The 14859-nt window shown below is 46.2% G+C and overlaps 1 non-coding gene across 1 annotated transcript; it reads right to left on the reverse strand.

Moving 5' to 3' along the window:
* Positions 1–9815: 9815 nt before the first annotated feature.
* Positions 9816–9887, reverse strand: trnae-cuc (transfer RNA glutamic acid (anticodon CUC)). Its single transcript has one exon. It is a non-coding gene; the product is annotated as a tRNA-Glu (tRNA).
* Between the last annotated feature and the right edge of the window lie 4972 nt (positions 9888–14859).

A 14859-nucleotide genomic window follows, 5' to 3' on the forward strand; every position in this document is an offset into this window, starting at 1 on the left:
GACATTATACAGGTTTATAAAATCATGAGGGGCATGGATAGGAGAAATAGGCAAGGTTTTTTTCCCTGGGGTGGGGGAGTCCAGAACTAGCAGGCATAAGTTTACGGTGAGAAATGAAAGATATAAAAGGGACCTAAGGGGCAACGTTTTCACGCAGAGGGTGGCACGTGTATGGAATGCGCTATTAAAGGAAGTGGTGGAGGCTGCGACAATGACAACATTCAAAATGGCATCTGGATGGGTATATGAATAGGAAGGGTTCGAGGGATATAGGCCAAGTACTGGCAAATGGGACTAGTTTAGGTTTGGACGTCTAGTCAGTTTGGAATGAATGGTCTGTTTCCGTATGTACATCTCCATGATTCTAAGACTCTATCACTCTCCCGAGAGCTCAAACCCTCCAAGCCTGGCAACATCTTTGTGCATCTTTTCTGAACCCTTTCAACTTTAACATCCTCCTGACAGCAAGAAGGCCAGATTTGAACACAATATTTCAGAAGTGGCCTCACCAGTTTGGGATAACTGGTCAACATGGATGAGTTGGACTGAAAGGTTTGTTTCCATGCGGTCAGGTTCTATGACTCTATGGTAGGGATATAACCCATGTCTGCATTCCCTTCTCCATCGTGCCATTTGTGGTGTGGCTCAGACTCTGGGTACATCAGTGGGTCACACAGACCATGACAATTTCAAAAATACCTCCAAAAGCCACCAGGATTGTAAGGCATTATCAGAAACTCTCATTTTTCCAATTTGTTCAACCTTCAGTAATTGACAAGCATTCTCTGTTTCCCATGTTATCGTCCTGACAGCCTCCTGGGGAAGGGACAAACTGGAGCCAATCTTTCCATGGGATAGATTTCTTCACAGAATCAAACATGACAAGTGTACATCTCCCGACTCCACTGTATGCTCCAAAACAGTAAGTGTGTCTTAATAGGTGCTCAACTGACCAGTGAATGTAAGCACTCTTGAGTATTAATAGTCGAGAGTGCGTTGATGGAAAAGGACAGCAGGTCAGGCAGCATCCCAGGAGCAGGAGAATGGATGTTTTGGGCATATGCCCTTCATCAGGATCGATGTTCAGGCAGAAGCCCTTCATCAAAATCAGCTATTCCTCAGAACTGCCTATGGAACCATCTGATCTCACATGGACTCTGGACCACATTCAGCCCAACACAGTTTGAACCTGATCAGAATACCCCCTACAAATTCAAAACCTTCAGCAACAATTCTCTTTCCAGATCCTCTGCTCCATGCTATCAGCCATGCACCGCCACCTACTCTACCTGCAGTCAGTCCTGCTTCAGCAATACTCCCCTTCGTCTTGAATACGAATACAAATCACACCCACAAAGAATCCAAACGTGCTCTACTTGGTGTGACTGGATTGGTGTCTGAGCGGATGGGATGACTGACTAAATCCTTTCCGCGCACACAGCAGGTGAAAGGCCTTTTCCCAGTGTGAACCCGCTGGTGTCTCTGCAACTGGAATAATCTGTGAATCCCTTACCGTACACAGACCAGGAGAACGGTCTATCCTCAGTGTGGATGCGCCTGTGCGCCAGCAGGATGGATGAATGGCTATACCCTTTCCCACAGACGGAGCAGGTGAACAGCCTCTCCCTGGTGTGAATGTGCCGGTTTGTCTGCAGGTCAGAGGGGTTAGTGGATCCCTTCCCACACTCGGACCAAGTGAATGACTTCTCCCTGGTGTGAACCTGCTGGTGGTCACCAGGGTGAATAAATGAATGAACCCCTTCCTGCACATGGAGCAGGAGAACAGTCTCTCCCTGGTGTGAACCTGAAGGTGCAGAAGCAGGGCAGACAAATTAATGAATACCTTCATGCAGACAGAGCAGGAGGGTGGTCTCTTCCCTGGTATGGACCTATTGGTGGATCAGCAAGGCAGATGACTGTGTGAATCCGTTCACGCACTTAGAGCAGGCGAACGGCCTCTCTCCAGTGTGAGCTGACTGGTGGGTCACCAGGATGATAAATAAATGAACTCCTTCCCACACACGAAGCAGATGAAAGGTGTTTTCCTCGTGAAACTCTACCAGTGGATCACCAGGGTGGATAAATGAATGAAGCCCTTACTGCACATGGAGCAGGCGAAAGGCTGCTCCCCGGTGTGACCATGACAATGACGTTCAAGCAAATATGGAATTTTGAATTCCTTCCCACAGTCCTCACATTTCCATGGTTTCTCTATGATGTGGGAATCCATGTCTCTGTCCAGCTTGGACAACTGTTTGAAGGACCACTCACACATGGAACGTGTTAAATCTCTTGCCACTGCCATTCATCAGGCTTACTTTCCAATTAAGAAGATCATGCATGCCCTGCTGTAGTGTTAACTTCATTTGCTACCTGTACTCAATAACCTTTCATTCCCTGTCACTCAAAATTCAGTTCAATTTAGCCTTGAATACATTCAAAGAGCCTGTCTCTCCTCCTCTGTGTGGGAGCATTGCAATAAAGAAGAGAGAATAAATTCCTCATTCTGCCAGATATGGGAAAGTCCTTATTTATAATCTGTGTCATCGAGTTCTAGATTCTCTGACAAGGAAGCATTTTATTGGCATCTATCCTGACAAGCCTCCCCTCCTCAGAAAGTGCCGTACTCACATGTTGGACATGGAAGGAAGTTGCAGTCCAGAATGAAGCTCTATCTTCATTCAATTTCAGAGTAAAACTCCCTCCTCTAGACAACACCGAGAAGCAAATCAATGTCTCCCCTTTTCCATTCTTCATCTTGGGAGGGAGAGATGGGGGGAAACTATTCACTGATTGCAACTGCAGTGAATCCAGGTAGGGACAAGACTCTGCAAAGGTGCTCAGATGCTCTCTGTCCCTCTTAAATGTATTTTCACTTTTTTCCTTAATTTGACACATTCATTTGAATACAATTTGCACCCTAGAAATGGATAGCTTCTTTCCTCACGTACACAATTAAAAGGGTAGTTTCTCATGGAACTGAGCAGCATTTAAGCACATTGTTATAAAAAGTACATATGTGTTGCTTCATTTTGAGTATATCTAAGATTATTCACTGTTGTAAAAGTTTAATGGCTTATATGTTTCACCTTCTAATAACATTCTATATTTCTTGTCATCTTTTTCATTTAATAGAATAGAAGGAAGTCATTCAGCAACTTAAATGGCTTTCTTTTCTCAAGCGGCTTTGATGTTTCATTTTCATGTCCTTGATTCAGCTCCATTTGCAGCATCTTTGACAGCATCTTGTTCTAGGTCATTGTGTATGGAGGAAAGCTTCACTTAGGTGCTTCTTAAGGCTGGCTGACTGGCTGCATGACAGTTTTCAGTTTTGGTGTCCTGGATAACGTGTGATCAGAAGGCATCTGGCAGTTTACAGGAATTTGGTGGCTATGCTATGTTCATTTAACAGTACACTCACTTTGTTAATTTTTCTGAAGGATATCAAGTGGAAGACCAGGGTTGTCTCTACTACCCTTCTTGAACAAGGGAACCACATTTACTATCCTCCAGTCTTCTGGCACTATTCCTGTAGACAACGAGGACATAAAAATCAAGGCCAATGGCTCTGCAATCTCACTTGCTTCCCAGAGAATCCTAGGATAAATGCCATCAGGCCCAGGAGACTTATCTATTTTCACCCTTTCCAGAATTTCCAATACCTCTTCCCTACATACTTCAAAGCCGTCCATTCTAATTAATTGTGACTCAATATTCACATTGGCAACAATGTCCTGTTCCTGAGTGAATACTGACTAAAAGTATTCATTCAGTGTCTCCCCAATCTCTTCAGCCTCCAAGCGCAACTTCCCACTACTATCCTTGACTGGACCTATTCCTACCCTAGTCATTCTTTTATTCCTGACATACCTATAGAAAGCCTTTGGGTTTTCCCTAATCCTACCAACCAAGGACTTTTCATGTTCCCTCCTTGCTGCTCTTAGCTCTCTCTTAAGTTCCTTCCTGGCTACCTTATAACCTTCAATGACCCCATTTGAACCTTCACGCCTCATCTTTACATCGGCCACCCTCGTCGCTTTAACAAGCGATTCCAATTCATTATAAAACCACGGCTCCCTCACAAGACCCTTTCCTCCCTGTCTGACAGGTACATACTTATCAAGGACACTCAATAGTCCCTCCTTGAACAAGCTCCACATATCGATTGTGCCCTTCCCTTGAAGCCTACTTTTCCAAGCCATGCATCCTAAGTCATGCCTCACCGCATCATAATTTCCCTGTCCCCAGCTATAACTCTTGCCCTGCAGTGCACACTTATCCCTCTTCATCACCAGAGTAGAAGTCACCGAATTGTGGTCACTGTTCCTAAAGTGCTCACCTACCTCCAATTCTAACACCTGGCCTGATTCGTTACCCAGAAACAAATCCAGTATGACCTCACCTCTTGTTGGCCTGTCAACATATTGTGTCAGGAAACCCTCCTGCACACATTGGACAAACACCGACCCATCTAATGTACTCAAGCTATAGCTTTCCCAGTCAATATCTGGAAAGTTAAAGACCCCCAAAACAACCACCCTATTACTTTCCTCTTCTCCTGAATCATTTCGCAATCCTTTCTTCTATGTCTCTTGGACTATTAGGAGGCCTGTAGAAAACTCCTAACAGGGTGACCTCACCTTTCCTATTTCTAACCTCAGCCCAAACTACCTCAGATAGCGAGTCTTCATCCATCGTCCTTTCACCGCTGTAATACTATCCTTGACAAACAATGCCACACCTCCTCCTCTTTTACCCCCACCTCTGACCCTACTAAAGCATTTAAACACTGGAATCTGCAACAGCCAATTCTGTCCCATGTCTCCATCATAGCCACAACATCGAATTCCCAGGTACCAACCCACTCTGCAAGTTCACCTACTTTATTTCGTATACTTCTTGCATTAAGTATACACACTTCAAGTCACCTTCCTGTTTACAGGCACCCTCCTTCGAGATTGATGCCATGTTCCTAACCTCCCTACACTCAAGGTCCTACACCTTAAAGCGACCGTCTAGGTTCACATGCCCCTGCAGAGTTAGTTTAAACCCCACCAGACAGCACTAGCAAACCTCCCCCCAAGGATACTGGTGCCCCTCAGGTTAAGGTGTAGACCATCCTGTTTATAGAGGTCCCACCAGTCAACAATCCACAAGCCAGGGACACAGCCAGACAGAACGGACTCAGGATGATCAGGTAATGATTACAGACGCTCACAACAGACTTCAAAAATACATACAAGAAATTCCGTGCAAAAATCGTTAATTTCAAAATCCACCAATCAGGAATGAACCCGGACCATAGAACAGGCCGTCACCATAGGACAGAACAGGACCAAACACCGCAAAAAAGGCACTAAAAGAAAAAATGGCCAAACTAACACACAACGAAGAGGACATCACAACACACACCTGGGTTAAAAACCTCTCCCACAGACAGCTCACAGACACGGAATGAATAATACTGGCCAAGGGACTTAACTACAACCACAGGGACGCCAAGACAGCAGACTTCCTAGCAGCACTAGAATGCACACTCAGGAACAATGGACTGACAAAAGAGACACAACAAACAGTGAGACAAAATATCGCACCTCTGATAACAAGGAAAAGACAAACACATAACCTCAACACCAAGGAGGGAGAAGCACTAAAATCACTAAGAAACGATAAGAACATAATCATCCGACCAACAGACAAAGGCAGAATGACGGTCATCCTGGACAAAGCAGAGTACATCCAAAAAGCGCAACAACTACTTGCAGATACCAACACCTACCAAACTGGCTGAAGAGCTACAGCAGAAACTGAAACACCTGATCAGCGGATCCAGACACTCTATACAATCAATCCAGGAATTCTTGGACATCATCAGAAATATTCACATAGACAAAGAAGATACCATGGTCTCATTCGATGTAACAGCACTGTTCACCTCTATTGACAAAACTCTAGCCAGAGAAACAATAGCCAACCTGCTGGACATACAGAACAGACAACAGGACGTTGAACCTATCAACAAAGACGGCATACTTAAACTACTGGACCTGTGCCTCACAACACACTTCACATTCAACAACCAGATATATGAACAAATCAACGGAACACCCATGGGCCCACCGATCTCTGGACTCATAGCAGAAGCAGTAATGCAAAGGTTAGAACAAACAGTCTTACCACAAATTCAACCCAAACTCTGGGTCAGATATGTGGATGACACCTTTGTAATCATTAAGAACATAGAAATAGAGAACACACACCGGATCATCAACGCCACACTCACAGGAATCCGATTCACGAGAGAGGAAGAAAAGGATAACCAACTCCCATTCCTAGACGTGATGGTACAGAGAACACCGAACGGAGAATTCACCACAAAGGTATACAGGAAAGCCACACACACAGACCAAGTCCTGAACTACGAAAGCAACCACCCCAACACACACAAACGAAGTTGCATCAAGACACTAATCAAAAGGGCCACAACACACTGCAGCACACCAGAACTGCAAAAAGAGCAAGAAGAACACCTATACAATGTATTCGCCAAAAACGGATACCCACGCAATTTCATCAACTGATGCCTAAGAGAAAGAAAACGGAACGAGGACATGCCGCAACCCGAAGGACTAGCCATACTACCATACATAAGGAGCATTTCAGAACTGACAGCCAGACTACTGCGACCACTAGGACTCATAACAGCACACAAACCAACAGTCACTGTCAGACAAAAACTCATCAGAAGGAAGGACCCGATACTCAGCATGAGCAAAACCAATGTAGTTTACAAAATCCCATGCAAGGACTGCACAAAACACTACATAGGACAAGCAGGAAGACAGCTAACGATCTGCATCCATGAACACCAACTAGACATGAAACGACACGACCAGCTATCCTTAGTAGCCACACATGCCGATGACAAGCAACATGAATTCGACTGGGACAACACTACTATTATAGGGCAAGCCAAACAGAGAACAGCCAGGGAATTCCTAGAGGCATGGCTCTCATCCACAGATTCTATCAACAAACACATGGAGCTGGGCCCAATATACTGGCCACTGCAGCGGACAGCTGGAACTGACAACCGGAAGTGGCAGAGAAAAGCCATTATAAATGCTGGAGGAAACATCACAGAAGCGCTTCACAGGAGGCTCCCAAGCACTGAGGATGTCACCTAGACAGGGGACGATACGTTTGCAACACAAATTTCCAGCTTGGCGAACAGAACCACAACACAGGTCCCACCTTCCCCAGAAAGAACCCCAGTTATCCAGATACCGGAATCCCTCCCTCCTGCACCATCCCTGTAGCCACGCATTTAACTGTTCTCTCTGACTATTCCTCGACTCGCTATCACGTGGCACGGGTAACAAACCAGAGACAACAACTCTGTTTGTTCTAACTCTGAGCTTCCAACCTCGCTCCCTGAAAGCCTGCCTGACATCCTCATCCTTTTTCCTACCTATGTCGTTGATGCCAATGTGGACCACGACTTCGGTCTGCTCCCTCTCCCCCTTCAGAACCCGGAAAACACGATTAGAGACGTCACTTACCCTTGCACCTGGGAGGCAACATACCAATCGTGAGTCTCTCTCGCCCCCACAAAACGCCTATCGGTGCCCCATAACTATTGCTCTGCTCTTTTCCAACCTTCACTTCTGAGCAACAGGAGCAGGCTCCGTGCCATAGGCCTGAAACCCATTGCTTACCTCTGCTAAGTCGTCTTCCCCACAAGTATCCAAAATTGACTTCAAAGAGCCTGACGTGATTTGAACACACGACCTTCTGACCTGGAGTCAGACGCGCAACCGTTGCGCCACAAGCTCACGGGGAGATTGGGACCTCTATTCATGCTTAAGGGAAGTGATCGCACTACAATGATTTTACGTCTGCGGAACAACTGAGATCAACAGTTCATGTCTGTTCTGTCTCTCCCCCTCTCCTTCTGTTTCTCGAAACAATTTCCAACCCTACCTCAATAAAAAGCTGAAAGAACTGTGGACGCTGTATATCAGAAACAAAACACAAACAGTAGTTGCTGGTGACCCTTCCATAGAACTGATGGTGATTGGGAAAACGTTGGTTTATATGCAGGAGATATTGTGGGAGGAAGGCGGATGCAGTAAATGATAGATCAGGACAGAGCCCAAAGCGAGGGAAGAACTGTTGGACAGAAAAGGGAGTTGATAACGTTCTGTGTGGGAGGGTGAATGGAGACTGTTCGTGGCAGTCATAGGTAGTGTGTAATGACAGACTATGTGATAACAAGGCTTGGTGTGTGTGGTAGGGACGAGGATACTATGGATTTCAAACCCTAGAATTATTGAATTCGATATTGGGACCGGAGGGATGTATGGTCCACAAGTGTAATATCCGGTGCGCTTCGTTCTGCTGGTGCTGGGCTTCGCTGGGACAATACAGCAAACCTGAGACAGAGATGTTGGTCAGGGAACAGGGTGGGGTGTGGAATTGGCAGGCAACTGGAAGCTCAGGGTCTTTTTTTGCGGGCAGGACATAGATGTTCTGTGCAGCAGTCACCCAGTTAATGCCTCGGTTTCCCCAATGTAAATGAGCCCATATTGTGAGCAGCAAATGCAGTAGACTGGGTTGTGGGAAGTGCGCCTATATTGGGGAAAAAAAACTACCCAGGTAAGTTTGCGCTACACCAGTTTCCGGGTCCGCTCCGCGCTTTTTTCGAAAAAGATATTTAAATTTAAACCGTGAAACAAACGTAACCGCGTCTACAAACAGACACCGCCAAACAGCCCTTACCTGCTCCGCCGGTAGTATGAGGATTGTTCACTCGTTTGTGGGTGTTGGGATGATTGCTTCTGCGGTTAAGTATTTGGTTTGCGTGTGTTGTTTTTCTGTCGACGCTAGTTTGAAGTTCCCCATTGACTGTTCGCTCTACTGTGACATCTGGGAATGGCACTTTGTTGCTGTTCTCCTCCTCTTCAAACCAGGAGTCCCCCTCAAACCACAGTCTCACCACTTGGAACACCAGTATACAGACTAGTCAAAAACCTCCACTGAAGACTAAAACACCAAGTCGAAGACTCACGCCACTCCAGTTACTCCATCCAAGAATTCTTGAACACCAAAGACAACAAGATAGAAGAGGATGGAATAATACTGTCCTTTGGCATACAGCCCTGTTCACATCCATTAACATCAACGTGACCAAAGAAAACTGAAGACACTACTTGAAGAACCAAAGACACAAACACCAAACCGCACCAACTTCATCAGCAAAGATAACACTGTCAAGTTCGTGGAGCTGTGCCTTACCTCCCACTTCCTATTCAGTAACAAGAGTAACAAACAAATCAACAGAGCACCCATGAAACCACCAATATCAGGATTCCTAACAGAAGCAATAATGCAGAGTTTCGAACAAACAGCCCTTCCAAAGATCCAACCCAAACTTTGGGTCGGCTACAGTGATGACACTTTTGTCACCACAACGTGAAACAACTTAGAGGAAACCGACAACACCATCAACAATCTCCTTACTGGCATAAAATTCACAAAAGAGGAGAACAACAAAAAGTGTTGTTGTTCTAGATGTCACAGTAGAGCGAACAGTCAATGGTAAATTCAAAACAGCGTCTACAGGAAACAACACACGCGAACCAAGTACTTAAGCTGCAGACGCAATCATCCCAACACGAACAAACAAATCTGCATCAGGATGCTATTTCAACGAGCTACTTCACATTGCAGCACGCAGGAATGACGAAGATCAAGAAACAACGATACAGCGCATTTAAGAAGAATGGATAGCCTGCAGACCCGGGGAAAATTGCTTCCCTGACCGGGAATCGAACCCGGGCCGCGGTGGTGAGTGCGCCGAATCCTAACCACTAGACCACCAGGGAGACATAGACCTGTTTTGTAGCTCTGCTGAAAATTGCCTCGCTGCCTTGGAATCGAACCCGGGCTGCGGGAGTAAGAAGACTTTCACCGGTACATCCATCAATGTAATTTTTTTGTAACCATTGCTCCCGATGCGATCTCTATAACATTGGGGAGATTGGAGAGTCAAGTCACTTCTCCGGGACACCCGCACCAATCAACCCCATCGCCCTGTGGCCTAACATTTCAATCCACCCTCCCACCCTGCCAAGGACATGCAGGTCCTGGGCCTCATTCACCGCCGCTCCCTCCCCATCCGAGGCCTGGAAGAAGAACACCTCATCTTCCGCCTCAGAACACTTCCACCCCAGGGCATCAATGTAGATTTCACCAGTTTCCTCCTTTCCCCTCCCCCCACCTTACCTCAGTTCCAACCTTCCTGCTCAGCACTGACCTCATGACCTGTCCTCCTTGCCAATCTCCCTTCCCAACTATCCGCTAAACCCTCCTCTCTGACCTGTCTCCTCTATCCCCACCACCATTCACCTATTTTACTCTTTGCTACCTTCGCCCCAGCACACCCCCCCACCCAAATTTATCTCTCCACCCTGGAGACGTCCTGCGTCTATTCCTGATAAAGAGCTTTTGCCCGAAACTTCGATGTTCCTGCTCCTCGGGTGCTGCTTGACCCGTTGTGCTTTTCCAGCACCATTCTGATCTAAACTCTGGCTTCCAGCATCTCCAGTCCTCACCTTTGCCGACCCAATAAACCCAGTGTGCCGATTTCTCATCAACACATTGACACAAGCAGACACAACTTGTGCAGAAAACCTAGCCACATTACCTTACATTAAATACATCTGTTAAATGGTGTCCAGACAACTCAAACCTCTCAGCATCATGGTAGCCCACAAACCTACCAACACACTTGAACAGCGGCTAATGAACCTGAAATACCCAATACAAACAACTAGCAAACGAATGTTAGTTACAAAATACCATTCAAGGAAATATACACATGAACTCTGCCGCACAGTTATCTGTGGCAAGAAATGCTGGAATGAGATAAGGAAGATATTTTCAGCCAAAAAGAATCGACACTGAATGGTCAACCATTTACAATCACCCTTTGTTAGCCCAGGATGGAAGATCCGAAGGGATGAACAGTTTTCTTATTTTCGGAAGATTCACAAATATGAGACTGGGTTTTGGTGTTTGTTCCCTTTCCATTCCCAGGATCAGTGGGTTGGGGCAGTGAGTTGAAGAAAGTGAAATGTGCCCGTGAGCAGCGTGTGGGGCTATTTCAGCTTCCCCTCCTCTGACAGCGCTGTGACGTGACTCTGATGTTCTCAGGGACACTGACTGACGTGAGACAGTGAAAAGTGTCTCGTTCCCGCAGATCGGGAATTCAAACCGTTTGCCGGCTTCAGGACAATGAGAAAGATTAATTGGGGTGTGTGAAGAAGCTGTGAGCTGCATTTCAAACAGGTAGGTGGAGTCAGATGCGTCATCCATTGCGCCCTGGCCCTGTGTGTATCTAACGCCACCATGCTACAGAGTTCTGACGTTAACACGGACATGCGCAGCAATGGGAACAGTCACAACCAAAGATAATCAGCGTCACTGCTTCCCTTCCACAGTCCCAACTTTGTGAAGCAGTATCTTTCACTGGCAAAGGAAACACCCTTGTCCTCAGGTGTTGCTTCATTTCGATCACGATTTCCAGCCCCACTGTTCTAGTCTCATTTCCAAACACTTGGCTCATCGCCTCAAAAGAAGCTCTGCGGGTATCTGCTTGTTCCACCCGAACAGGCAGTGGGTTGCAGATTCCCACCAGTCCCAATGTGAGTGAAATATCTTTCGCCCTCCACTGATTTGAATCTTAAAGAAAAAACCGGGGAACAGTCTCCCTTTCATTTTGACGACATTTCCAATTTTGTAGTCGGCAGGGGTCACACCTGCCTGGGGAAACCGCAATAGATTTCACGTCCGTCGCATTCACCACTCTGCCCACGAATAAAGACCCACACTGACAGCTTCATTTCCCAGGTCTCTCTGCCTGTGGAGCTGAGAAAGAGTGAATTATTGCTGGGTTTGTTTGAATCCAATCACTTCACAGGTTACGAAAGGGTTAAATATCGGCAAATGGAGAGTCTGGTTGTTTCACACCGAAAGATGAAATGAACTTTCAGTTAAAAGCAAAAACAGAAATTGCAGGAGCAATCAGCAGATCAGGCAACATCGGTGGAAAGAGAATCAGAGACAATATTTCAGAACTCTGTTTTCTCCCACAGGTACTGCCAAACCTGCTGAGTTTCTCCAGCAGTTCATCTTTCTGTCTCGGATTCTCAGCATCCGCAGTCCTTTACGTTAGAAATTAAATCATTTCAGCCTCATGTGCAGGAATGAGAATCATTTCAATTTCCCAAAAAATCGGCAGAGATTTCAAGGCATTTGGGAAAAAAGTAAAAGTGACATTAGGAAGAACATTTTGGCACAAGGAGGGTTTCGGATACGTAAATCTCTGTCTGACTGTGACAAAGAGGCAGATTCACGTACACAAAAGGGAATTCTGTGGTCATGTTCAAAGTAACAATGTGGAGACTTACAGGGAGAAGGTAAGAGAATGATACGAATAGAGACTCTTATTTACTTGCTGTGTAGAACCAGCAGAGCTAAGGTGGGCCTCCAAATGCGCTGTGACACGTGTTGTGATTCAGAGTGAACTCACAGTTCGGCCAACGGAAGGTGGGAATTTAGAAAAGTTTATATTTACACAGTCTCCTCACATCACGCAACAGCAAAATGGTTTAATAATCCGCCAATGCAGAGAACCCGATTCCTGGAGATGGGACAAACAGCTGGTTCAGGGATACCAGTCCACATTGCTCTCTTTGCCACCAGTTCAGAGGGAGAACATTGGATGGCCAAAGGAGTGAATGACGATCTGTGTCAGAGGGTGACTAACTGTTAATGGAGACTGTTGCTGGCTAACGATAAGTCACGTGTAACAGCAGAAGATGTAAAAATGAGGCCTCGTGTGGGTGTGGTCGGGGTCAAGGCATGGGGGAGTTCGGGTCCGAACAATATTGAACTCGATGTTGAAGACTTGATGGCTACAGGATCTCCAAGTGGAAAATGAGGCGTTGGTCTTCAATCAGGGGCTGAACTTTGCTGGAATACTGCTGCATGCCTGAGACAGAGAAGTAGGCCAGGTAACAGGGTGGAGTGTTAAAGTGACAGGCAACCAGAAGCTCAGGGCCTTTTTTCGGCAGAACCGAGATATTCTGCGAAGCAGTCACCCAGTTTATGCTTCATGCTACTTTGGGGAACCACACTGTGAGCAACGAATGCAGTAGACTAGTTTGTGACAAATGTACAGGTAAAGTGCTGCTTCACCTGGAAGGTATGTTCGATCCCTTGGATATTCAGGATGGAGCAGGTAAATGGGCGGGTGTTACACATTCGGCGGTGGCAGGGGAAAGTGCCTTGGGACAATGGAGGTGGGTGTGGGGTATTGAGAGTGAGGGAAGAGTGGACCCGAAGTGTAAGCCCTGCCCATTTACCTCCTCTCATATATAAATCCGTGAAGTTGAAAGAACACGCCATAGAATGATTCAGTACCACGTGACTCAAGAACTAATTCGTGTTCATGTTCCGGGCCAGCACCATTATTGCGTCACAGCAGCTGCAGGCCATCACCGGGGGCTCGCCCTATGACGTCACGGTGCGACTGGAAGTCCCCGGGACAGTTTATTAAAGAAACCTCCCTGTGGTCAGGGCAGCCCTGCATCGGGAAGCACTGGGATGGTCAATCACTATCAGTTTACATGGGGAACACATCTCCACATTACACAGCCTCGAGGCAAATTTCCCTTCCTTTTACTTAAAGTTCAAGAGCACTCAAACAAACCGAAATTCCCAAGGTACGTTTGGCAGAATTCCTTCCAGGTGTTCGCTAAATATATCTATGAGCACTTTGTTAAAGTTTGAACATTGCGAGTGTTGAAATTTTGTGCTTTTGAGCGAAATCACAGTTCGGAAAAACAGAATGTGGGAATTTAGACAGAGTTTATATTTGTACAACGGCGATATGTCTGCGGTGTGTGATGGGAGCATCACCCAGAAGGGAAACCATCTCTCCTATTCACTCAATGTCGTCTTTAGCAGCTTTCCCGTCTAACGGCGCACTGTTCTGCACCTCGCCTTCTCATCTCTTTCACAAAAAACTTCGACATAAATATTTCACATTGATATACTGGCCCAATGTGCACAGTTGAGATGACAGCCTCGTGGAGGTCTGACTGGTCTTCTGTTGTTCTCTGTATCCTGTGTTGAGGAGGGCAATGCTTATCACTGGTCACTCGGTGTTACAGAAAAGTTTAGAAACAAAATGTTTTAAATTTCTGCCAGTAGAGAGGACCCGGACAAACAGCAGCAGGGAGACAGAGTGAGAAGCAGCTGTTCTGGAAACTCTTTGCCGCTTGCAATTCTCAGAGCAATGTCAAATGTATTTCACACTGAGCAAGACTCAGCTGGCTGAAGAGGAACAGCGGGGTGCTTGCGCAGTGTCTGTGTTGCTCGTTGGTCTCTGGGTATGATTCGCGGTTTGGGTCTTCTATTGTGCAGGCTTGCAGGAGATTCAGGGTTCGAATCTCCAATGAGCCTGCGTTTCCTGGTTTGTGCAAGAGTGCCCGCTTAACTTTCTCAAAACCCACTCTTGCTAAAGTAGGTTGGGCTGCTTGGAGTACAAATTGAGCAGAAAGCAAGGAAGTGAAATGATGGAATATTGCGCTGACGTCAGTGGTGCCGTGTTTAGGGAATGTTAGAGCGTTGAGGGCAGATTGAAAAAATTGGGACAGCTCTCCTCGGAAAACAGAAGTTTGAAATCTGGCGTGTTTTGAAGTTTTCAAGTCATGCGGGGTCCAGACAGAGCAATAAAGCAGTTAAAATGCTCCCACACCTGAAAGGATCGGCAGAGTTTGAAAGTCATGA

The sequence above is a fragment of the Hemiscyllium ocellatum genome (genome assembly GCF_020745735.1).
Source record: "Hemiscyllium ocellatum isolate sHemOce1 chromosome 27 unlocalized genomic scaffold, sHemOce1.pat.X.cur. SUPER_27_unloc_5, whole genome shotgun sequence".
Classification (NCBI taxonomy): Eukaryota; Metazoa; Chordata; class Chondrichthyes; order Orectolobiformes; family Hemiscylliidae; genus Hemiscyllium; species Hemiscyllium ocellatum.